Source organism: Amblyraja radiata, chromosome 20 (genome assembly GCF_010909765.2).
Source record: "Amblyraja radiata isolate CabotCenter1 chromosome 20, sAmbRad1.1.pri, whole genome shotgun sequence".
In the NCBI taxonomy this organism is placed as follows: domain Eukaryota; kingdom Metazoa; phylum Chordata; class Chondrichthyes; order Rajiformes; family Rajidae; genus Amblyraja; species Amblyraja radiata.
Genome location: NC_045975.1, coordinates 14,190,801 through 14,214,943, shown reverse-complemented (window position 1 = coordinate 14,214,943; position 24,143 = coordinate 14,190,801). Strand labels below are relative to the sequence as shown.

General features: G+C 42.2%; 1 long non-coding RNA gene across 1 annotated transcript; it reads left to right on the top strand.

The window, feature by feature from the left end:
• Positions 1 to 1,551: 1,551 nt before the first annotated feature.
• On the top strand, positions 1,552 to 21,829 carry LOC116984446. The gene is made up of 3 exons (XR_004415024.1): positions 1,552 to 1,565; positions 7,866 to 7,868; positions 21,740 to 21,829. It is a non-coding gene; the product is annotated as an uncharacterized LOC116984446 (long non-coding RNA).
• Positions 21,830 to 24,143: the final 2,314 nt, after the last annotated feature.

The window sequence follows — 24,143 nt, the reverse complement described above, 5'->3', positions numbered from 1 at the left end:
TGCATGGTGGGTTGAATAGCTATTCCCATGCTGTATCTTTCAATCAATCAATTAGAGCCTTTATAATGATGTACAAACAACCAATAAATATCCAGCAGCCATATTGTGTTAACAATCTGAAGCTGTTTCTCTTTTGCAAAATTTCGGAAAACCTTCCTTGCTCAGCACTGTGATCACATCGTATGTTTTCTATATTACTTCCATTCTATGTATCACTCATAGGCGACGATAGTTTTGACAGGTTGAACAGTTTTCTATTCCATGCAGCAACAGTGACACCTACAGGTGAAGGACACAAAGGAATAACTCAGCAGGTCAGGCAGCATCTCTGAAGAGCACGGGCAGGTGATGTTTCAGGACCCTGTTTCAGACTGATTGTAGGTTGGGAGAGGGAGGGCGGGGAGAAAGCTGGAAGACAGGAGAAGCAGGACGGCATGGCAGATAATCAGTGGACACAGTTCAGGGGGTATTTTGATAGGCAGATGGTTGGAACATAGTCCAGAAATTAAAGCAGGACTTGTGAAACAGAAGAATTGAAGTGTTGCTTTAGACTTTAGAGATACTGAGTTTGCGCCAACCGGCGATCGCCCTGTACACTAACACTATCGTACACACTAGGGACAATTTACAATTTTACAATCTTTGGAGTGTGGGAGAAAACTGGAGCACCTGGAGAAAGCACATGCAGTCACAGGGAGAGCGTACCGACTGTGTACAGACAGCACCCTTAGTCAGGATCGAACCCATGTCTCTGGTGATGTAAGGCAGCAGCTCTATCGCCATGTCACTGTGAAGCCAGAGGAATTCATGTAAGAAGAGGGGGAGAAGCAAAATAGGTGCGAGTCCAGGTGGGGTATAGGGAAGGTGGGGGGGGGGGGAGGATGAGGGGTGGATAACGGAGAAACCTACAAGTGAAGCCTGATGATGATGATGCATTCTGACATCTTACTGTGTTTCATCATATTTATTGATCCAACTGATAATAGACATGGATCTTAATGCTCACTTTCACTTCACTGTGGTTAGGTATGAGAAATGCATGACAGAAAATACTTTGAGCAAGATCATCACCTATAAGAACATTAATAGAAGCAGGAACAATGGCTCCTGGACCCAGCTTTGTCATTCAATAAGAGCATGGTCTTTTATCTTGTCTACGTTCTCATCTAACGTTCCTATTCCTTTGCTATTAAACTATTATTTGTCTGAAAATCTATTCCCTGACTCTTGAATGTACTGCGCAGTTGAGCATCCACTGCTCTCAAGATTAGAGCATTTGTTTTCCAAAAAATTATATCCTACTGACTGATGAAATACCTCTGTTTCATCCTGAGACTATTCACTTAATTCTTAGCCCTCCAGCCTGAAGAAACAACCTTATCGTCTATCCTGATCATTGTTATTATTTTCTCATATGTTTCAATGGGATAATTTCTCATTCTTCTCAACTCCAGCGAGGATGTTCATTTTATACAATCTCTCCTCATAGCTCTCTCATCCCAGAGACCAGGTCCCGTAATGTTGGTAGAGCAACAAGTGATTCAGCAGTAGAGTCTGAAGTCTGAGTCTTCGAAGGGTCTCGACCCGAAACGTCATCCATTCCTTCTCTCCAGGGACGCTGCCTGTCTCGCTGAGTTACTCCAGCATTTTGTGTCCATCTTCGGCGCAGCAGTAGAGTTGCTGCCTTACAGCACCCGAGACCCAGGTTTGATACAGACTGTAGGTGCTATCTGTATGGAGTTTGTACGTTCTCCCTGTGACAGCGTGGGTTTTTTCCGGGTGCTCCCGTTCACTCCAAAGACGTGCAGATTTGTAGGTTAATTAGCTTCAGCAAATTGTCCCTAGTGTGTAAGAAAGAACTAGTGAAGCCTGATCGCTGGTCGGCGCGGTCTGCGTGGGCCGAAGGGCCCGTTTCTATGTTGTATCTCTAACCTAAACTAAACTAAATCTCTCTCATTATCTTATTGAAATGTTACAAAACAAATTGACATGGCACCACAGGCAACATATTGCAAGAAATTATACAGGTATATCCTATAGTGATTCACTTGTCATGGATCCATGGAATTCTGCCTTGCATCTGATTATAAAGAGCCTCATTAACACTGAATATTTATTTAAATTGGATTTAAATGAGGATTTACTCATCACCTTGTCTGCAGTAAATGGATGCAATGGCATTCTTGAACTTGACCTTTCTAAGTAGACAGTTCAAAAACATCCAAGTGTGAATGTAAATCTAAAATCCAAGTCTCATTGCCAATTTAAATTGCAGATTATTTTATTGCCTTTCCAATTACATTATACTTCATGCAATAGTAGTTTTTTCAGGATAATATGTAACTTTTAGTATCTTTATGTTCAATAAGGGTACACACACACACAAGAAATAGAAATTGGTATTGCCCTATGTGTGTGCGTGTGTGTTTGTGCGGGAGTGCGGGCGTGCGTGCGTGCGCGCATGTGTGTGCGTGTGTGTTTGTGCGGGCGTGCGTGCGTGCGCGCATGTGTGTGTGTGTGTGCGTGTGTGTTTGTGCGGGCGTGTGTGCGTGCGCGCATGTGTGTGTGTGTGTGTGCGCGTGTCCGCCAAACGTAGCCAGGTGGGACAAGTGTAGATGGGGCATCTTGCTTGGCAAAGGAAAGTAGGCCCAAAGGTCCATGAAGTGTGACTTTATGAGTCTGCTCCCACAAGTTAAGTTTGCAGAACTTTGCACCTTCGGCTCTGGGGATGATCTACAAACAACATCGAGAGAAGGATGTCTCCTCCTGTAAAAGTGGGACAGCACTTGTCTTTCCAATTCACCACAGGGAATGCCAACTGCATGCAAATGTTAGCACACACACCTCACACATCCCAAGCAATTGGCTAGAAGGGCATTTACAAGTGTTAATATTTTTATTACTTCCTAATAGAAGGTTGGACAGACTTTGAACATTCAGTTGGGGGGGGGGGGGGGGGCATATAATCAAGGGTTCCCTTTAGTGCGTTATTTGAGATTGTGTTTAAGATTGTGGTCTTCAGTACATGCTTCTGGTCTATACATTCAAGGGGTATCCTTTGTTTGAGAAAGAACTGCAGATGCTGGAAAAATTGAAGATAGACAAAAATGCTGGAGAAACTTAGCGGGTGAGGCAGCATCTATGGAGCGAAGGAATAGGTGATGTTTCGGGTCGAGACCCTTCAGATTGATGAAGGGTCTTGACCCGAAACCTCACCTATTCCTTGGCATGGGCAAGTTGGGCTGAAGGGCCTGTTTCCACGCTGCATGACTCTATGACTAACTCAGCGAGTCAGGCAACATCTGTAGAAGGACATGGACAGACAACGTTTCAGGTTGACAACTTTCTTAAGATATGTTAGGTGGGGAAAATGAATGAGGGGAAAGGGTCTGAGGTCGGGGGAGTGGAAAGAAAGGTTTGCACATTATGGAGCTGGGTAGATGAGAAGGAGAGATGGGGTTACCCAAAACTAAATAATTCAATATTCATGACATTGGGTTGCAGTGAAAGTAGTGTGTTTGTTTAATTCATGACAAATGCCTAGAGTGACAAGTTATTGTTTACACTCCTGAATATCTGTAGCAATAGTTCCCATCATTTTTTTTAAGCTCTGCAATTGTGTGTCACTTGAGCTGCTTCACAACTATATTAGTAATCCGGCTCGATATAAATTTTGAGCCATGGATCAGGACCAATAACTAGAGTGAACAGGTGATCAATGGTCAGCGTGGACTCATTGGGCTGATGAGCCAGTTTCCATGCTGAACTACCATTGTTGGAAATTGTTTTAATTATAAGGAAGATGAGTAGTTTATAATTTGTTTAACTCAAGAGCTTACATACCGGGGAGGCATGATGGGGAAAATGACCAACATGGGGAAACTATGAATGTTAGTGAGGCATTGAATAGATGTATTGTGATGTTTAGGTTTCACTGCACAGCTAGTTTAGTAAAAAATAACTTTGGGGGTTGTAGAAAGCTGAGGGTGATAAAACTAATCAGGATTACTGAAATTTATGGTACCTATTTATTATATAAATGGGAAGAGTGATATACTAAATAACAGGGAGCATAAAGTTAAAGATAACTCTGAGGAAAGACAAAGATGTAAGATTACAGAAACAATGATGACATTTCAAAAATGTAGAATTCACAAGTAACCGTTGTGTCATGAGAATATAAAAATGTTGTAGGTACTGTGAATCTTTGAAACACTTTGGGTTCTCTCAGAATGTTTTTCAGCGCGCACTGTTAAGGCCTAAAAATAAACCGACTTGTTCGAGAGACCCATCGAAAAGAGGGACCATTGGGACTATATTGAACACTTTGTTTCTTTGTCGACACCCTTTACGTGGCGACTCTTTGCATACTTTGGTCATGGTATTCTATTTATGCTATTTATTCATGTGTGTGTATATTTATATAATGGTATATGGACACACTGATCTGTTTTGTAGTAAATGCTTACTATGTTCTGTGTGCTGAAGCAAAGCAAGAATTTAATTGTCCTATCAGGGACACATGACAATAAACTCACTTGAACTTGAACTTGAACTTGGTATGCACAACAAAAGTTTCACTGTGACATGTCACATGTGAGAATAAAATATCATTCATTCACTCATTCATTCCTGTTTCTGCCTCAGAAAATAAATAGTGCTACGCAAGTGAAGCCCACGCATGTGCTGAACTCCTCATGATCTGGTGGGTGAAAGTTGCAGGCTCATGACCATCAAAAATAGATCTTTCTTTCTGAAATTCTTCACTGGCTTCGACAGGTGGGACACGAAGTGGGGTTTCCCTGCTCAGACCACGAGTCAAAACAGGGATAAGTTCTGCATGAGAGCCCTGGAGATTACAGCCATGTGCAAAGACATATCCTGTCAGCGTACGTCGCATATCAGGGGAACACATTCAGTTGGAAAACTGAAGGAAAAGAGAAGGAAAAGACTTAATGGAAATGGAAAAGAATGAGGATCAGAGACCAAACAATTTCTGTACGGATACTCAGTGCTCCCGTTTAGAAATGATAATGCTAAGACTTTTTTTAAATAAGCTTTTGACGAATATATATAACATAGACCTGTTGACAGCACCTTAGTAGTTCGTTCTCCCCTTATTACTCTGGGCAGCACATCTGTCGTATGTGTTTTCCTTTGTTTTTAATGTATCATGAACACTCACATTCTTCAGTGTAAAAGTACAATATAAATAATTTATGGCCAGTCTACCTGTTTATATTTATGACAGCTGCACACGATACATTATGCTCTGTTCCTTTCTATTCTTCTGAGGTTTGGCTTATTTGAGGTCAAGATCTAAGGTACTTGTTTGTCCATTAACACCATGGTGCTCCATTTCTTTCCCATCTGCTGTCAAGCTCTGGAGCGATTTCAACCACCACTAACACGTGAGCAGTAAGGTAATTTATCTGTTGTGATCTGGGAGAATGGGAGCCCGTTGATAACAAGAACAGACTTAATTAATCGTGCAGTCACCAGCAGAGAAAGAAAAACAATTGATTACTGTCAGGTACAGGATATCCTCTTACTGGAAGTTTATATAAATGTATTTGTTCATGACTCAAGCAATATATTTTTGGTTTCTACAGACAAGTAAAATGGAGATGGTATTATAGTCTGTATTTTTGCTGGTTTTATTTGACTCTCGATTCTTGTCTCTTGAATGCAATCCAAGTCAGTACAACCTCTCCCTGTAGCTAATACATAATCCATGCATCATTTTGTAAACTTGTTCCTATTTTATCCTTGATGGCAGCATAACGTACCAAATGTATTGTCAAATGACGATCACAAAACTCAAGGCCTAACACTGTTTAAAACTGTATTGCGTGCTGTCCTCCACTATCACCCTGAGCACCAGCACACCACAGGGCTGTGTACTAAGCCCCATGCTCTACTCCCTCTTCACTCACGACTGTGTTCTTGCATTCGACACCAACACCATCGTGAGGTTTGCAGACGACACAACAGTGATTGGGCTGATCACCGACGATGATGAAACAAATTACAGAGCGGAGGTGCAGAACCTGGCGGACTGGTGCACACGTAACAACTTGTCACTAAACACCTCCAAGACCAAGGAGCTGATTATTGACTTCAGGAGGTCCCATAATGGAGAATACGCCCCAATCTCCATCTACGGGGAAAGTGTGGAGAGAGTGTCCAGCTTTAAGTTTCTGGGCACTCACATTTCAGAGGACCTCACATGGTCCACCAACCCTGCTGCGCTGGTCAAGAAGGCACAGCAACGACTGTTCTTCCTGAGGACATTAAAAAAAGACTGGACTGCCCCAACAGCTGCTGACAACGTTCTACCGCTGCACCACAGAGAGCATATTAATGTATGGCATCTCTGTTTGGTATCTCAGCTGCACGGAGGCGGAGAGGAGAGCTCTTCAGCGCGTCGTCCACAGAGCGCAGAGGATTATTGGGACACAGCTACCAGCCTTGGAGGGCATCTACCACACACGGTGCCTCAGGAAGGCCGTCAGCATCCATAAAGACTCCTCACACCCTTGTAACGGACTGTTCAAACTACTTCCTTCCAGCAGACGTTACAAGGCCTTCTATGCCCGAACCTCCAGACTCAGGAACAGCTTCATTCCCAGAGCTATAATGGCTCTGAACCGGCCCTGCTGAGTGCCTCCCATCCCACCTGGACTGTCTCTCTCAGATGGTCACGTCACACAGTTTATTTATTTTTTATTTTTTGACATCGGTTGGAAGCTGCATACCAAATCTCGTTGCACTGATGTGCAATGACAATAAAAGATATTATTATTATTATTATTATTATTATTATTATTATTATTATTATTATTATTATTATTATTATTATTATTATTATTATTATTATTATTATTCTTACTGATGAATACATACATACTTAATTTATTCAGCTATCCACATCAGAAGAGAGTGCCACTAACCCCAAGGCCTGTTCAGTTGATTACTTACACACAATGCTGAAGCCCTACGCCATGGTTTTCTTTTTCACTATGTTCTCTCTTTAATTACCTTTAATTTATGAATAAGTCCCTCCACCCCCCCATGTTTCATTTTTTTTAGTTTAAAGATAAAAGCACAGAAACAGGCTCTTTGGCCCACCAAGTCCGCGCCGACCAGCGATCCCCACATATTAACACTACCCTACCCATACTAGGGACAATTTACAATTTTACCAAAGCCAATTAACCTACAAACCTGTACGTCTTTGGAGTATGCAGATGATACAACGGTGATTGGCCTCATCAGCAACAATGATGAGTCGGCCTATAGGGAGGAGGTCCAGTGCCTAGTAGCATGGTGCGCTGACAACAACCTGGCCCTTAACTCCAAGAAGACCAAAGAGCTCATTGTAGACTTCAGGAAGTCTAGGGGCGGCACGCACACCCCCATCCACATCAACGGGACGGAGGTGGAACGTGTTTCCAGCTTCAGGTTCCTGGGGGTCAACATCTCCGATGACCTCTCTTAGACCCACAATACCTCAACTCTGATCAAGATGGCTCATCAGCGTCTCTTCTTCCTGAGGAGACGGTCCATCTGTCTCCTCAGATCCTGGTGAACTTCTACCGCTGCACCATCGAGAGCATCCTTACCAACTGTATCACAGTATGGTATGGCAACTGCTCTGTCTCCGACCGGAAAGCACTGCAGAGGGTGGTGAAAATTGCCCAACGCATCACCGGTTCCTCGCTCCCCTCCATTGTGTCTGTCCAAAGTAAGCGTTGTCTGCGGAGGGCGCTCAGCATCGCCAAGGACTGCTCTCACCCCAACCATGGACTGTTTACCCTCCTACCATCCGGGAGGCGCTACAGGTCTCTCCATTGCCGGACCAGCAGGTCCAGGAACAGCTTCTTCCCTGCGGCTGTCACTCTACTCAACAATGTACCTCGGTGACTGCCAATCAGGAACGGCAGATGCTGAAAATCTTCAGCACAAATCAAAGTGCTGAAGGAAATCAATGGGTCAGGCAGCATCAGTGAAGAGAAATGGACAGACAACTTTTCAGGTCAGGATTCTTCAGGCTGATTGTAGTGGGGTGGGTGGAGAAACTAGAAATGAGAGGTGGGGGTGGAACAAAACCTGGCAAGTGATAGGTGGATACAGGTTTGGGCGGATTTAATTGGCAGATGGATGGACAAGGGTTAGAGGTGGAAAGGAGACAAAATGAGAGGAAAGATGCAAAAACCTACAGTGTATTTAACCCATGTGTCCAGCCCCAATGATGCCAACACTACCCAGACCCCGGGTCAGAGTACGGTGCTGGAACTGTTTATTTCTGACCTAGTGCAGGCCATGATGATGAGGGACAACCGAGCTGATCTGACCGCCTGGACCTCCCGGAGCACACAACACCGTATCCCCACATGGCCCATAGCCAAACTCCCAGGGCGCCCAATGCCGCAACACAACTCCCAGACCTCCACCAGTGCATCCACCCTACCTCATGGAGTGGCCGATTCCATTCAACAACTCCTAGGCATGACCAGGAATAGCCATCTTCCTATGAAACAAGTGAAATATGTCAGACTGCAAGTGAGATTAAAACAACACGGTATCAAATCTCCCTCTCTAGCATACTGCTGCCAATTATCCAAAGTATTGCAAACAAACTGGATTCTGAATGGTCATAATCATAGTCATAGTCATACAGTGTGAAAGAAGGCCCTTCGGCCCAACTTGCCTACACCGACCAACATGTCCCATGTATACTTGGCCCTTGGCGCTTGGCCCATATCCCTCTATCTTTGTATTCAAATTTTTGTATTCAAATTTATTGTCATTGTCTCAATTAGAGACAACGAAATGAATTTCCCTTTACAGTCAGTATCATAAAAATAAATAAATAATAAATAAATAATAAAACATATTAAAAATAAAATAGAATTTAAAAAAAAATAAATTAAAAAAAGCACAAACACAAAGTCCACGACACAACATAACACAATGGCACCAAGGTGAGGAAGGCACCATAGTCCAGCCAGCCTCCCCTCCGATCTTCCCAGATGTTCACCTGTGGTCGGGGCCTTCCGAGCTCTAAAGCTATCCTATCCATATACCCAACTAGATGTTTCTTAAATGTTGCGATAGTACCTACCTCAACTACCTCCTCTGGCAGCTTGTTCCATACATTCGCTGCCCTTTATGTAAAAAGGCTACCCCTCAGGTACCTATTAAATCTATCCCCCTTCAATTTAAACATACGTCCTCTGGTTCTCGGTTCTCGGTTCAGATTCAGATTCAGATTCAGATTCAATCTTTATTGTCATTGTGCAGTGTACAGTACAGAGACAACGAAATGCAGTTAGCATCTCACCCAGAAGAGCGAACATAGAATAATGGAACAGTAAAATATATATATGTACATACAGTAGCAGTAGTGCAATTTTTCTGGGGGAAGGAGTGTCCAGGGGTGGTGACTAGCAATCACCAAGGTGCAGAGTTAAGTTGTGTAACAGCCGCAGGGAAGAAGCTGTTCCTGAACCTGCTGGTCCGGCAACGGAGAGTCCTGTAGCGCCTCCCGGATGGGAGGAGGGTAAACAGTCTGTGGCTGGGGTGAGAGCAGTCCTTGGCGATGCGGAGCACCCTTCGCAGACATCGCTTGCTCTGGACACTCAATGGAGGGGAGTGGGGAGCCGGTGATGCGTTGGGCAGTTTTCACCACCCTCTGCAGTGCTTCGAAGGGACTCTGTGCTTTTACCCGATCGATTCCTCTCATGATTTTGTACACATCTGAGATCATCCCTCATCCTCATGTGCTCCAAGGAATAGAGTTGTAGCCTGCTCAACCTCTCCCTGTAGCTCAGACCCTCAAGTCCTGGCAGATACTCGCAAATCTCCTCTGCACCCTTTCCAACTTGGAAAGGTCCTTCCATAAGTTAGGCTACAGTCCTGATCAAAGATTCTCCAACCTCATTGTAGACGTTGGACTTTTTCTCTGGAACTGTCAAGCTACAATGCTGGAACTTTATATTCTGTACTCTTGGTATATTTCTCTTTGCTCTACATTTTGTACTTGAGTGTGGCTTGATAGTGTTCATGTATAGTAGTATCTGATTTGATACGATTGGATAGCATGCAAACAAAATCTTTTCACTGTACCTCTGTATCCACGAGAATAATAAACCACAACCTAATTCACCACACAGTCCACTCATTTATTGAAGGCCTTTAATCTTTGGCTGTTGTTGATAACTTGTTGATAACTAATTCTCTCGCCCACTCTCATTAAAGTCTCCTGTCTGTACCTCAGCACTCACTTCCTCAAGGCCCATGAAGTAATATTGCTTGAGATGTACGAGCATAAAATGTGCCACACAAAAGCTGACTTTTGGCGTTCATTGTTGACATTGTGATGAAGGACACCCAGAGTATTCAGTTACATTTTAAATTGTTGCAAATTTGACGTTAACACAAACAATAAATTCCTGGACGCTCCGATCCAAGAAATGTTTTATATTCTCTTCTTGTAAATCCATGCATGACTCAACATTGAACGCATATTTCAGAAAAAGATTGCAGTGTTGCAAAGAGCTGAATCGTATGAATATGATGGAATTAATGTATTTTTGAAATTGTTATTAAGTGGTTCAGTCATTGGAAATGAAATAGTTTATTACTGAAGACTATTTCGCTTGGTTAGCGAAGTCCATTCAGACTAAGCAACAATGTAATGACATGAATGTTATTCTAGTCACCCTAGTTGTATATCTTACTAACGTCCCCAGTTGTCTGTTCTGTTTCTGCCATGGCAAGTGTGGCTGGTCTGCAAAAGTGAATCCTTGCCAATGAGTCATTTTCGAACATCAGGAGGACACGAAGATTGCAACTTTGAGCTTTCACAATGACCAGATGGAAACTCATTGGTTTCTTAATGACAGAGAAATGAGAGGCAACCCATTTCAGCTTCATCTCAGTTATTATTTGCACTGCTGTTCATTAAGTATCTGAATTAAATGTTATTGTTTGACCAGCTCGCTCATTTCATTCTGTAAATTCGAAGAGTTTCCTTAGACTCCACTACCCTCACTGCTCTGGTATTTCATTTCATTCTTCACATGTTTAAATTATAATGTATTATTCTTAATTGTTTACTGTATGTCATATTGTTGCTTGCGAGCAAAGCACCAAGGCAAATTCATTGTATGTATACATACTTGGCTAATAAAATGTATTCAATTCAATTCAATTCAACAATTTTAAATGATCAGCAAATTGGCAATTTTGCTCTATGTTTCTGATGCAAGCCATTTATATAATGAAGAGCAAGGCCATCTCATTCAACATTTACAAACATTTTATCCATTACGAGGGTTTGGATAAGAATCAAGTAATTTTTTTTTTACTATTCTTCTCCCAAAATCGAATAGGTTAAGATTTGATTAATGACTTTCCATGTAGGACTTTGACAGCTGTTTTCTAGAAATGGAAATGCAGCATGCCTTGGGGCTTCTGTAAAAAATAAACTGCTGGAGAAACTCTGGGTCAGACAGCATCTGAGGAGGGAAATCTACAGTCAATGTTTCAGAGGTAGTCAGTCTTCCCACCACTCTTTTAGTTCAGATTGAAGGTCTCCACCCAAATCGTCGGCCGTCTATTTCCCTTTGCAGATGCTGCCTGATCTGCCGAAGACTTTTACTCGGGTCTCCAGCATAGAAACATAGAACATAGGTGCAGGAGTAGGCCATGCGGCCCTTCGAGCCTGCACCGCCATTCAATATGATTATAGCTGATCATCCAACTCAGTATCCTGTACCTGCCTGTGCATTCTTTTATGTCTCCTTTGGGGCCTCCTGAAGTTTTCTTCTCAATGTTTGGTCAGGAACAGTTCTGTGTTTCTGAATCGACGATAAATGGTGTTTTGTGTCGGAAGGAACTACGGGTGCTGGTTTAATCCGAAGATAGACACTAAAAGCTATAGTATCTGGCGAGAAGGAACGGGTGACGGGTCGAGACCCTTCATCAGACTGGTGGTTTGTTGATTGCTTTTTCGCAGGTCCTCATAATATTTCCTTCTGATCATCAATCAGATTGTTTCCATCAAATGGTGTAAGTAATGAATCAGTAGTCCTGACTGATTTATCACGTTATCTGACAATAAAAAGCACATTGTTTGTTCTTCTTATAGAAATCTTTTCACAATGCAGAAAGATGCCATTCAACTTATCATGTCTATACTGGTTGAAAAGGTGATACAGATAGTTTCACTTTTTTCACAGACAAGCTGAGTCTTTTTCAACATTTTCTGGTTTTATTCCAGATTTCCAACATCTGCAGTTATTATTTTGATTTTCAACTATTGTTGGAATGTCATAATGGGCTGTGTAGAGGGATAACAAAGTAGTGTGATGTGTGGAAATAGCCTGATTAATTTGTTCTTCATTAGATCTTTAAAAATGTGCACAATATTTTACACATTCTCTGTATTTTAAACAGATATCTGTCTCTAGCTATTGTTGTATTTTATAATTGTCTTGAAGTTGATGACATTTAGTTTAGTTTAGGGATACAGCATGAAGGGTGATCCCACCGAGTCCACACCAACCATTGATCACCCATTCACACGAAGTTGATGTTATCCCACTTTCACGTCCACTCCCTACACACCACGGATAATTTACAGAGATCGATTAGTCTACACACTCACATGTCTTTGGGATGTGGGCGAAAACCGGAGCACCCGGAGGAAACCCATCACAGAGAGGACGTTCAAACTCCACATAGAAGCACCTGCGGACAGGATTGTATCCGGGTCTCTGAGGCAATGAGGCATCAGCTCTATCAGCTGCGCCACTATGCAGTTTGACACAGAGTTTACAATGATGCCATAATTGTAACGAGTGAAAAAAAACCAAGTAAAATAATAATTGTGGGGACAAGGACCAAAGCAATGACATGTAACAACTCTCCCCTCGTCAACAGTTTCTCTTGGGTAGCTCACAACCCAACGGTATGAACATTGAATTCTCTAACTTTAGTAACTAATCCCCAACAGCCCCTTACCTTCCCCTTTCTTCCCCCAAGAACCCCCCGCTCACCTTTCTTCCTCCCCCACTCCTCTCCCCTGAAACGTGGCGGACCTTGCACTGGTTTCTCCCCTCACTCCCCACCGGCATCATTTTCAATGGCCACACAATTCACAATTTTTCTATCCCCAAGCTTAATAATTCGTAACTCCTTATCCTTTTGGGCTCACATCTGTCTTTTCATCTCTTTCAATTCAATTCAATTCAATTCAATTTCAATTTATTGTCATTTGGACCCCTTGAGGTCCAAACGAAATGCCGTTTCTGCAGCCATACATTACAAACAAATAGACCCAAGACACAACATAATTTACATAAACATCCATCACATCGCTGTGATGGAAGGCCAAAAAAACGTATCTCTCCACTGCACTCTCCCCCCCGATGTCAGAGTCAAAGTCAAAGCCCCCGGCGGGCGATGGCGAATTGTCCCGTGGCCATTAAAGCCACACCGGGTGATGCAAGGTCGCGCACCGGGTCTTGGTGTTAGAGCCCCCGGAGTGCGCTCGCAAACTCCCGCGGCCATTCCAAGCCGCGCGGGGCGGTGATGTAGGCTCCCCGATCTCTGGCCTTTGTCCAACAATCTGCCTGTCCAAAACCCCCCTCACCCGTGTTCACCTATTACTAATGCTCTGTCCTGCCCCTCTTCTTGTCCACCCTTCTTTCCTGCTCCCCCGCAAGCAGTCTGAAAAAGACCTCTGACCCTAGTGTGGCACGGTGGCGCAGAGGTAGGGTTGTTGCCTTACAGTGCTTGCAGCGCGGAAACCTGGGTTCAATCCTGACTACGGGTGCTGGCTGCACAGTGTTGGTACGTTCACCCCGTGACCGCGTGGGTTTTCTCTGAGATCTTCGGTGTCCTCCCACTCTCCAAAGACGTACTGGTTTGTAGGTTAATTGGCTTGGTATAAGTGTAAATTGTCAGTGTGTGTATAGGATAGTGTTAATGTGCAGGAATCACTGGGCCAAAGGGCCTGTTTCCATGCTGTATCTCTAAATTAAACTAAACTAAACTTAGACCCAAAACGTCGCCTATCCATGTTCTCCAGGGATGCTGCCTGACCCATTGAGTTCCTGCAGCATTTTGTGTCTTTCCCCCCCTGTCAATATTTGTTGCCCAAAGCATTTTCTCCTCACATTCAGCAGCACTACAATAGCTGTGCCTTTCCCAGTGTCCCTGCACCAATAATGATCACACTGCTGACTTTTTTACTTCCGTTTTGTTTCCTCTTTAGCAGCACCATACCCGGAATACTGATGTGCTTGAATAAATCTCACATGCATCTCAAAGTAACCCATTCACTTTGAAATGTACTGGCAAATTGATTGTAGGCAATATATCATTTAATTCCATACACGCTAAAACCCCACAGGCAACAATGAACTAATTGAGCAGTCATAACAATATTGATCAGGACAACAGTGAAAGCTTCTGCTCCTCAGAATGGTGGATGGCCAAACGAGCACATTTTGTTTCATATTGACATGACAAAATTCCTCCTCCTGCAGCTCGTTTCATACACCCACCACCCTTTGTGTGTAAAGGTCACCCCTCAGATTCCTATTAAATCTATCCCCCCTCACCTTAAGCTTTAAATACTTTTTCTCTTTTCAGCCCACTTGTTTAGATGGGTCAATACAATCATTGAAGGTGCACATCGTGACAGGATCCCTATTTATTCTGAGTTATTATTGAGAATGATGGCAAGCCCTCAGCACCATCACTGAACTACCCGCAGCGGATGCACCACAGCTTTTACAATAGCCAGCCTGTTAGCCATTAGCAATTATAGTGCGGAATCATAAGTAAACCGCCTCAGTGATGTGTAACGATGAGAAAGCAGAACCCAAGGATCAAATTGACACAAAGTGCTGGAGTAACTCAGCGGATGAACCAGCACCTCTGCAGAACATGGATACGTGACGTTTTGGGTCCTGACTCGAAACATCACCTGTGTAGGAAGGAACTGCAGATGCTGGTTTAAACCGAAGATAGACACAAAATGCTGGAGTAACTCAGCAGGACAGGCAGCATCTCTGGAGAGAAGGAATGGGTGACGTTTCGGGTCGAGATCTTTCTTCAGGTCTGGGGAAGGGTCTCAACCCGAAACGTCACCCATTCCTTCTCTCCAGAGATACTGCCTGTCCTGCTGAGCTACTCCAGCACTTTGTGTCCTTTAGTATAAACCAGCATCTGCAGTTCCTTGCCTCTACACTAAGGATCAATTTGAATTGCATAGCTCTGCTATATATACAGGTGACTAACCTGTTTGGGATGCTCTGAGATCATGGAAGCTTGAATAGATGAATGAATTAATTAATTGATTAATTAATTAATTAATTGATTAATGATACTTCGCTGTCACATGCACCTAAGTAGAGTGAAATGCTTTGCATTGCATATAACCTAGGCAGTACACAAGTGTCTGGCACCGACAAAGTTACAAAATACCGAACAGTCCTATCTACTGCCACTGCATTTCTTTCAAGATCGTCTGTTACTTTAGAATTCACTCAGCAACTTATTTTTTGAGAGCAGGAAATGTGGTGCATTTATACTCCACAAAATTATACCTCAACTCAATGCATACAATTCTTTGTGGTGGAAACCTGTTTTCAACAAATATTATGAAATAAGTGAAGGGTTTGACTGCACCAAGAAGAGCTATAAGAAGTTCACAGAATGAAAGACTATACATGAGCTGGGGAGTAGTGAGGTTTCCAATGAAGTTTTCGTTTATGTTTAGTTTAGAGATACAGCGTGGAAACAGGCCCTTCGGTCTACCGTGTCCGCGCTGACCAGCGATCCCCGCACACTAGCATTATCCTACACGCACTAGGGACAATTTACAATTTCACTGAAGCCAATTAACCTACAAGCCTGTATGTCTTTGGCTGCACCACCGAGCCGCCCTTTAGTTGTAAATGTTCACGTGGCAAGTATTCTACTTTGATCAAATTAATGCTTGTTTCACAGCAATTTGCTCAGGATGGCCATATACGTTTTGTTTTTTAAGCACAGAAATGCTGTGGACCCAAAATATAGCCATAATTTACGCTTCTTGAAGGAGCGTTATGCGTCTTTCAATGGACTACTCACACTAACTGATGCAAACACACCAGAAGATATTGGTTGGGCTCTGCATGGTGAAAGCGTTACCGATACCCACACTGATGAGGAGCAAGAAATATCATGAAAGGAAGAATATAGACGTGTGAACTGAATGATGGAGGAGAGATTAGAGGAGGTGAATTTGACATCAAGCCGATGGATGACAAACTGTTGTAGCATTATATTTCAATCAACCTGCCTCTTACTTTTCAACAATGACTGCACTTCAAAAATGCTTAATCGGTTGTAAAACTCCTTCCAAGGTCAGAAGAAGTGCAACACATGGAAGTTTTTATTGCTATGCATGAATATTACAGTTTTAGAACCAAACTACTCTTTTAATTTCAACATTGCTTCTTGTTAGGAATGAAGATGGACTATGATTGAGTATTCTCATCGCTCTGATCTTAAGACAAACATTTTAGATTTGTTAGTTAGTTTAGTTTATTGTCATGTGTACCGAGTTACAATAGTTCTAATGCCAAACATGTCCTTTTGATCAGCTGAGGCCCTGATAACCATGGTGACACAACCAGGAGCAGGCCCATATACCAGTGTCCAATTACCAAAAATAGACAGAAAATATTAGAGCAGCTCAGCGTGACAGGCAGCATCTCTGAGGAGAAGGAATGGGTGATGTTTTGGGTCGAGACTCTTCTTCAGATTGAAAGTCACGGGAAAGGGAAACAAGAGATATTGTAGAGAGATATGGAACAAATGAGGAGGTAACATTTGTCTTGTTATCAAAGCATCCTTACATTCACCTGCCTTGCAATTCATGATAAAATGAACGCATGTCCTGGACTCTTGCCAGCACACTTTTTAAAACAATCAACTTTCCTGACATTAGTCTGCCTCGACCTACCTGATCTCCTGGGTGCTAAACACCTTAATTCCCCTTCCCATTCCCACACTGACCTTTCTGTCCTAGGCCTCCTCCATTGTCAGAGTGAGGCTAAACGCAAATTGGAGGAACAGCATCTCATATTTTACTTTGTCAGCTTACAGCCCATTGATTTCTCTAACCATAACCTCTGCATTCCCATTCTTTCCATCCCTCCCCTACCTAATTCACACCAGCTTATCATTCTCACCAAGTAAACAGTTTAACAATAACATAGTAACTAATACATTGTATTCAAAAGGAGCTTCTAGAAAGAAGCTAACATAGATGAATAATGCAACATGTGCCTTGGGATTCAGACAACCCAGACAAAGCTTAACATTTCAACCAATCAACAAATATCCAAATAAGGATTTGCAACATTATTTACACTATGTATATTTGGTTTGCATTGACCCAATTAGTTCCATGCATTTTACACCTTATTGTAAGACCTCTGCAGATGTCCCATTCTTTTTCTGCAGCTCTTAACTAGGCCACAGACAAACAGGTACCATTCAGCAGCTTGTCTCAGTTCTGCAAAGGCACATTTAACATAACCAAAATGGCCTAGCAGCACACAAGCCCTTACTCAATTTTAATACCATGGTTGCTCCAATTTAGCCAGGATTAACAGACCTGCATCTGCCTGCAAACTCCTGGCATATTTGTTCTTCGAATTCCCATTGACTATTTGAGGGGCAACAGTACATTCCCAACAAGGTGATCATCCCTTTCTTGTTCCTCAGTTTTTAACCATATAGCCTCTTTGGATGTATTGTCCATAATGTCACCACCTCCGTGAAACCTTTCTTAATCAATAACGCAACACCCCCTCCTCTTTTGCCTCTGTCTCTCCAGAAGCACCTGTAACCTTGAACATTGAACTGCCCCTCTCTTAACCAATTTTCTGTAATGACTACAACGCCCCATTCGCACATACCTATCCACACCCTAAGTTCGTAAAGGCAAGTAATCCTTTACCACCTTAGCTACATATGTTACAATTTTCAGGGAGTTCAAACCAATAAAAATTCATTAGAAGGGTTGAATTGGCATGGTAGAATTACTAGCTGCCATCTCAGCAATCAAAGGTAGACACGAAATGCTGGAGTAACTCAGCGGGTGAGGCAGCATCTCTGAAACGTCGCCCATTCCTTCTCTCCAGAGATGCTGCCTCACCCGCTGAGTTACACCAACATTTTGTGTCTATCTCCGATTTAAACCAGCATCTGCAGTTCTTTCTTATACATCTCAGCAATCAATATTGAAACTACTACTATTTTCAATTACACAGATTTCGGAAATTCAAAACAAAGTAGTTATGTGTGCAGAGCACAAATAATTAGAAGGATTAGTGTAATCCTAATAGAAAATTTAAAAGTAGAGAATTAATTGGACAAAAGACAGTCAGGCAGAAACCGATAACTGTCTCCTGATCTTTCTGAAGAATGAAAGACTCTGAAGGGTTTGATTAGATTGAGGCAAAGAGGATGCTTCTTCTCTTTGAGAGGAGAAACATTTTCAGGATAAGGGTTTGGCCGTTTAATGTAGGGATTTAGATGAATATCTTCTTTCAGAGAATTCTACATTTTTGGAATTTACAACGTTGAGATGAACATAATTTTGCATGGGAAGGAGAGTCAATGGTTATGAGTGATAGGCAGGAAATCAGTGGACCCAGTATCATGTGAGCCATGACATTATTGTAGGATCAGCCACAGAAGACTGTGTGGGCCATTTCAATGCTTTTTGATTGTTCTCATAATAAAACAGTTTTTAATTAAACTTCATGGTCATAGTTTCATAATGATTTCATTGTTCATTCCCCGAAACAAAACAATAGATTGACAAATTTTAATGGAAAATACTTGAGTTTCATGATCTTTAACATAACTTTAAAAAAAACAGTGTCTTGGAAGACATACTCTAAACTGACCATGCTTCTAAATCAAATGATAATTTTTACTCATGACACCTTCAAAGTCATAATTGAACGTTGTTTTTTGGAGTCATTGACGGTCATTGAAAATCAAGTCATTCACATGTGCCGTGTTGGACACTAATTTAAAATGGTTGTTATCATGAAGATCGAGTGAGGTACGGCGCCCATGTCGGGTACGGCCCAGCCTGAGGGAGGAGCGGCGCCCATGTCGGGGCAGCACAGCCCGAGTGAGGTACGGCGCCCATGTCGGGGCGGCCTGGCGCGGGGCTGAGACGGTAACGGTACTCACGTGGGGGCGATCCGGCTCGGGGCTGGAACGGTGCTCCGGTGGCTGGGACGGTGTTCTGGCAGTGGTGGCCTGAGTCCGGGGTTCGGCCGCGGGCCAGCGGCTGCGTCAGCAGGACTGGTGGGCGGCAGCTTCGACCACCCCGGGGCGCGGTGATTGAGCCGCGGGACAGTTTTTAACATCGCCCGGTGGGGTATCGCCTCAGCGCAGAGGGAGAAGAGGAGGGAAGAGACTGCAGCCCTAAGACTTTTGTCTCCATCACAGTGAGGAGATGCTGGGTGGACTCACTGTGGTGGATGTTAATATGTGTTTATTGTTGTTTTTTATTGTATTGTATTGTATGTTTGACTGCTGCAATTTCGTTCAGACTTCGGTCTGAATGACAATAAAGGCTATCTAATCTAATCTAATCTAAAATCAGTTTATTCTGTGTTAGTGAAAGTGAAAAAGATTATTGGTTAAAGATATCAAGAATTATTCATTACAAATAAAATTCATATCCTAAAATTACAGCCAGATTGTGCCCATTTATGCAGAATTTCTGTTTGACTATGAGTTTGAGGAAAAACTAATGAGGTAAAAAAAAGTTCTTGGGACTAGACCAATTTAGTCCACAATCTGTGCCAGATTGTGTTTTGTGCCCAAATGGGAAACTCACATCCTGGAAGGAAAGCTGAAGCATATTTTGCCAATAAACAGAATGCTGGAGGAACTCAAACCTTAGCTGTGTAGAATATAGTTACACATTAATCATCCCGAAAAGCCAGGGATCAAATCCCTGCAAACATCACTCTATACTTAAGATAGGCAGCTGAAAATTTAAGGCAATTTGAAGTAATACTATTTATTTTCGACAAAGTATACTTGAAAATTTGGCGCCAACCTCCAGATTCCGGAACAGTTTCTTCCCAGCTGTTATCAGGCATCTGAACCATCCTATCAACAATTGTGGAGCAGTCCTGAGCTACCATCTACCTCATTCGAGACCCTCAGACCATCTTTAATCGGATTTTCCTGGACATCTACGTTATTCCCTTTATCCCCTATCTGTACTGTGGACGGCTCGATTGTAATCATGTATTGTCCTTCCACTAACTGGATAACACACAACAAAAAACTTTACATTGTATCTCTGTACTCGTGACAATAAACTAACTTCTGCTTGAATTATATCTAACGCAGATGCTGCCTGGCCCGCTGAGTTACTCCAGCATTTTGTGTCTACATCCGGATGATATGAGGCAGTACATAGTCTGGTGAAGATATATGGCTTAGTTTATTCTCCAGATAAACCTTCTCACATTCTTGTCATCTCAACCTAAACTGTTTGCAATCCAATTTTTCCCAGATAGATATCAAACCTTCTCTTAACTACACCACTGCTGATAATGTTTTTGTTTCTAAATATTCCAACCATTGTTTGTTTAAAGAAAGTCTTCATACCAAATTGTTTATTTAATTGTTTTTGTTCATTGACTTGACCTATTCCTTTTCTACAGAGATGCTGAATCACTCCAGCATTTTGTGTTTATTTTAACAATTCGTTCTAACCAGCAACTGACATATATACAATCTGCTGCCTGATGCTGCCTGTCCCACTGAGTTACTCCAGCATTTTGTATCTATATTCGGTTTCAACTAGCATCTGCAGTTCCTTCCTGCACATATATACAATTCTGTTCTGAAGGAAAGAAGGCTATTGAACACCTTTTTTCTTTGCAATTGTGCAAATTTTCTAAAGAGCTTTATTTGGTAAATAGTAAGGAACTGCATTTTTTTTTTTAGTTGTGATTATTTACTATCAAATAGGTCGTGAAAGGTTTTTTAATGTGGTCCTTGATGACAAATATAGATTTTCTCTGCAACAAGCATTAATTCAAATTGTATTTCTTTATGCACCATGGTAACGTTTCTGTTTTTCCAACCAGGTATCTCCATGCGGAGCAATGTAATCTGCTGCCAATTAGGAGTGAATTCTAGGCTGCTTTGTAGTCTTGGCTGATATATAATAGAAATTGGATTTCATAATTATTGAACACAGCAGGCATTCATCCTGTTAGCCTGGACTAGTTTCAAAACTCCATTAGTCATGCCATACTGTTCTATACCACTGTTCCATATATTGCTTCTATAATACATCTCCTTAATATGGAACTTGGGTGAGTAACAATGAACATCAATTAATTGAATTTGTATGGTGTCTTTTATTTTATTTTGCAGGATAAAATATCTTAATAATGGTTCTCAACGAGGGACTGGAGATACACATTATTTGAAACAAGCAGTGAGAAATTTGAAGCCAATTCAGCTGAGAATCTATTCTATTGGGTGTCAGCTTTCTTGATGAGCAAAAATAAATTGGATAATGAATTGACTTTTACTTGATCCTAGCAGTTGTTATCACTAAGATGGCAGAGGTAATATCATATATCTTCATTGGCTGAGAAAACAGAAAATATAGTCTAAAGGAGGGTCTCGATGAGAAACGTCACCCATTCCTTCTCTCCAGAGATACTGCCTGTCCTGCTGAGTTACTCCAGCATTTTGTGTCTATCTTCGATGCAAACCAATATCTACAGTTCCTTCCTACAAAATAGTGGCAGGTTCTGATCTTGGTGCTGAATTAACCTTCTCATAGACCATTACCTGCATTGTTCAAGAATGATAAATGCTTGCATGGCATTTACATTGGAGCAAAGTTTGCCAAACAATTCTGTAATAAACTTAATTAGACATCCTTCTATACCTCTCAGTTGATGCATAGATTAACCATGAAATTGCTATCAAAGCCTGCATGACCTACGGTGCTCCTGTTGCATCCTCACAATAAGCACATTGTTTTCAATGAATATTCTGAAGACAGTTCTGAGTTTGGTACCCATTTAATTACCAAAGGCGTCTCAAGTATTCTGCCTTTTCATTGATCATCAGAATCCTTAAGAGATTTTTTAGGAGTCTTAAGAGAATCCTTAAGATGTCCACTCAGTGGCGCAGTTGGTAAAGCCTCACTGCGAAAGAGACCCAGGTTTGATCCCGACCTCGGGTGTTGTCTGTGTGGAGTATGCACGTTCTCCTTATATAAAAGATCCAGGATTTCCTCCAAGTGTTCTGTTTTCTTCCCACATCTCAAAGATGGGTCTGTAGGTGAATTGGCCTCTGTAAAATGCCCCTAGTGTGTAGGGACTGGATGAGAAAGTGGGATAACATGGAACGGGTGAACGATGGGTGGCTTGGGATCAATGGGCCGAAGGGCCTGCTTCCATTCTGTATCTTTCAATTGAATTCTTTTTTTTTCATTTAATTTCTCAATGGGACAAAGGAACCAAGAGCAATGTGTTATATTTCTTGATTAGAAATACTTAACGTTGAGGCTAATCACCTGCATTCATATAGTTGAGTTGAGAGCTTTGTAATATATTAGCCATATAATATTAGATTTATATTTCTGCTTTGGTTGATCAAGTGATTAACACTAGTGAATGGTAGGGGTGGCACAGAAATGCAGCAATAGAGCTGCTGTCTCACCCGGGTTCGATCCTGACTACGGGTGCTGACTGTACAGAGTTTATACATTATCCCTGTGACCATGTGGGTTTTCTCTGGGTGTTCCGGTTTCCTCCCACATTCCAAAGAGGTGCAAGTTTGTAAGTTAATTGGCTTCTGTAAATTGTCCCTAGTGTGTAGGGAGCGGATGAGAAAGTGGGATCGCATAGAACTAATGTGCGGGTGATCGATGGTCGGGGTGGACTCGAAGGTCCGAATACCTTGTTCCCACACTGTATCTCTAAACTAAACTAATCTTTTCTGAATATCGACAAAAATAAGGTAATTTGGTTGGCATTATATAAATTATGTTAATTCCTTTGCCAATTGGAATTTTAAGAGCTATAAAAAATTAATTGGACAAGATACATATTGTCACCACATGATGCCTGTGTTTCCTTTTTAGTTTACCGCAAATTAAAGAGATTATAAAAACGACTCAGATTTGGTAGTTATGCACTACAAGCCCTTACCTGGAATTTCTCCAGTGCAACTCCTTAACCAGCTACAAATAGCTGTTTACAACATTTCTCCTGGGCTTCCAACGATCATTTGCCAACTTTGTGGCAGAAAGTTGGAAAAACACCACAAAAACTCAGCCTCCATACCACGCTGCTACTCTATCCCCCATTAAACATGCCTGTGCTTATGCTCAATATGAAATATGAAGGCAGCAAATAAAAAAATTGAAGTGCTTTGAACATTTCTTTAAATCACCTTTCACAGTTTAGTGTACAGTTACAAAACGTAACCCAAATCTAATAGTCAGGGATGAAACAGCCGCAGTAATCATTCCTTAATGAGGCATGAATAGTAGTCTGAATGGTTGAGTCAGCCTAAATGTGAAAAAGTTTCAGAGGTAAGCTAATATTTTTGCACCCTTCCCTGCTTTACATTCCATTGAGTTCGGCGGAAACCATTTACACTCTCTGTGCTTCTCTGGTGGGTGGCTCTGGCCTCTTCCTTAAAGGAGGGAGAGGGAGAGGGAGAGGGAGAGGGAGAGGGAGAGGGAGAGGGAGAGGGAGAGGGAGAGGGAGAGGGAGAGGGAGAGGGAGAGGGAGAGGGAGAGAGAGGGAAAATGGTTCCACATTGGCCGTCTTACTCCACCTTAGCCTGGGTTGGTTTCTGATGCATGGTACTTTAAGCAACTACTTTCCCCTAGAGAATACTCAGCATAAAACATTTGCACAAAGATCTGAAAAAAGGAAATAAGGGAATTGCTCCCTTGCTGCTCTTCCCACAATGATGTAGCAGTAGAGTTGCTGCCATACAGCACCAGAGACACGAGTTCGATCCTGACTACAGCTGCTGTCTGTACCCTG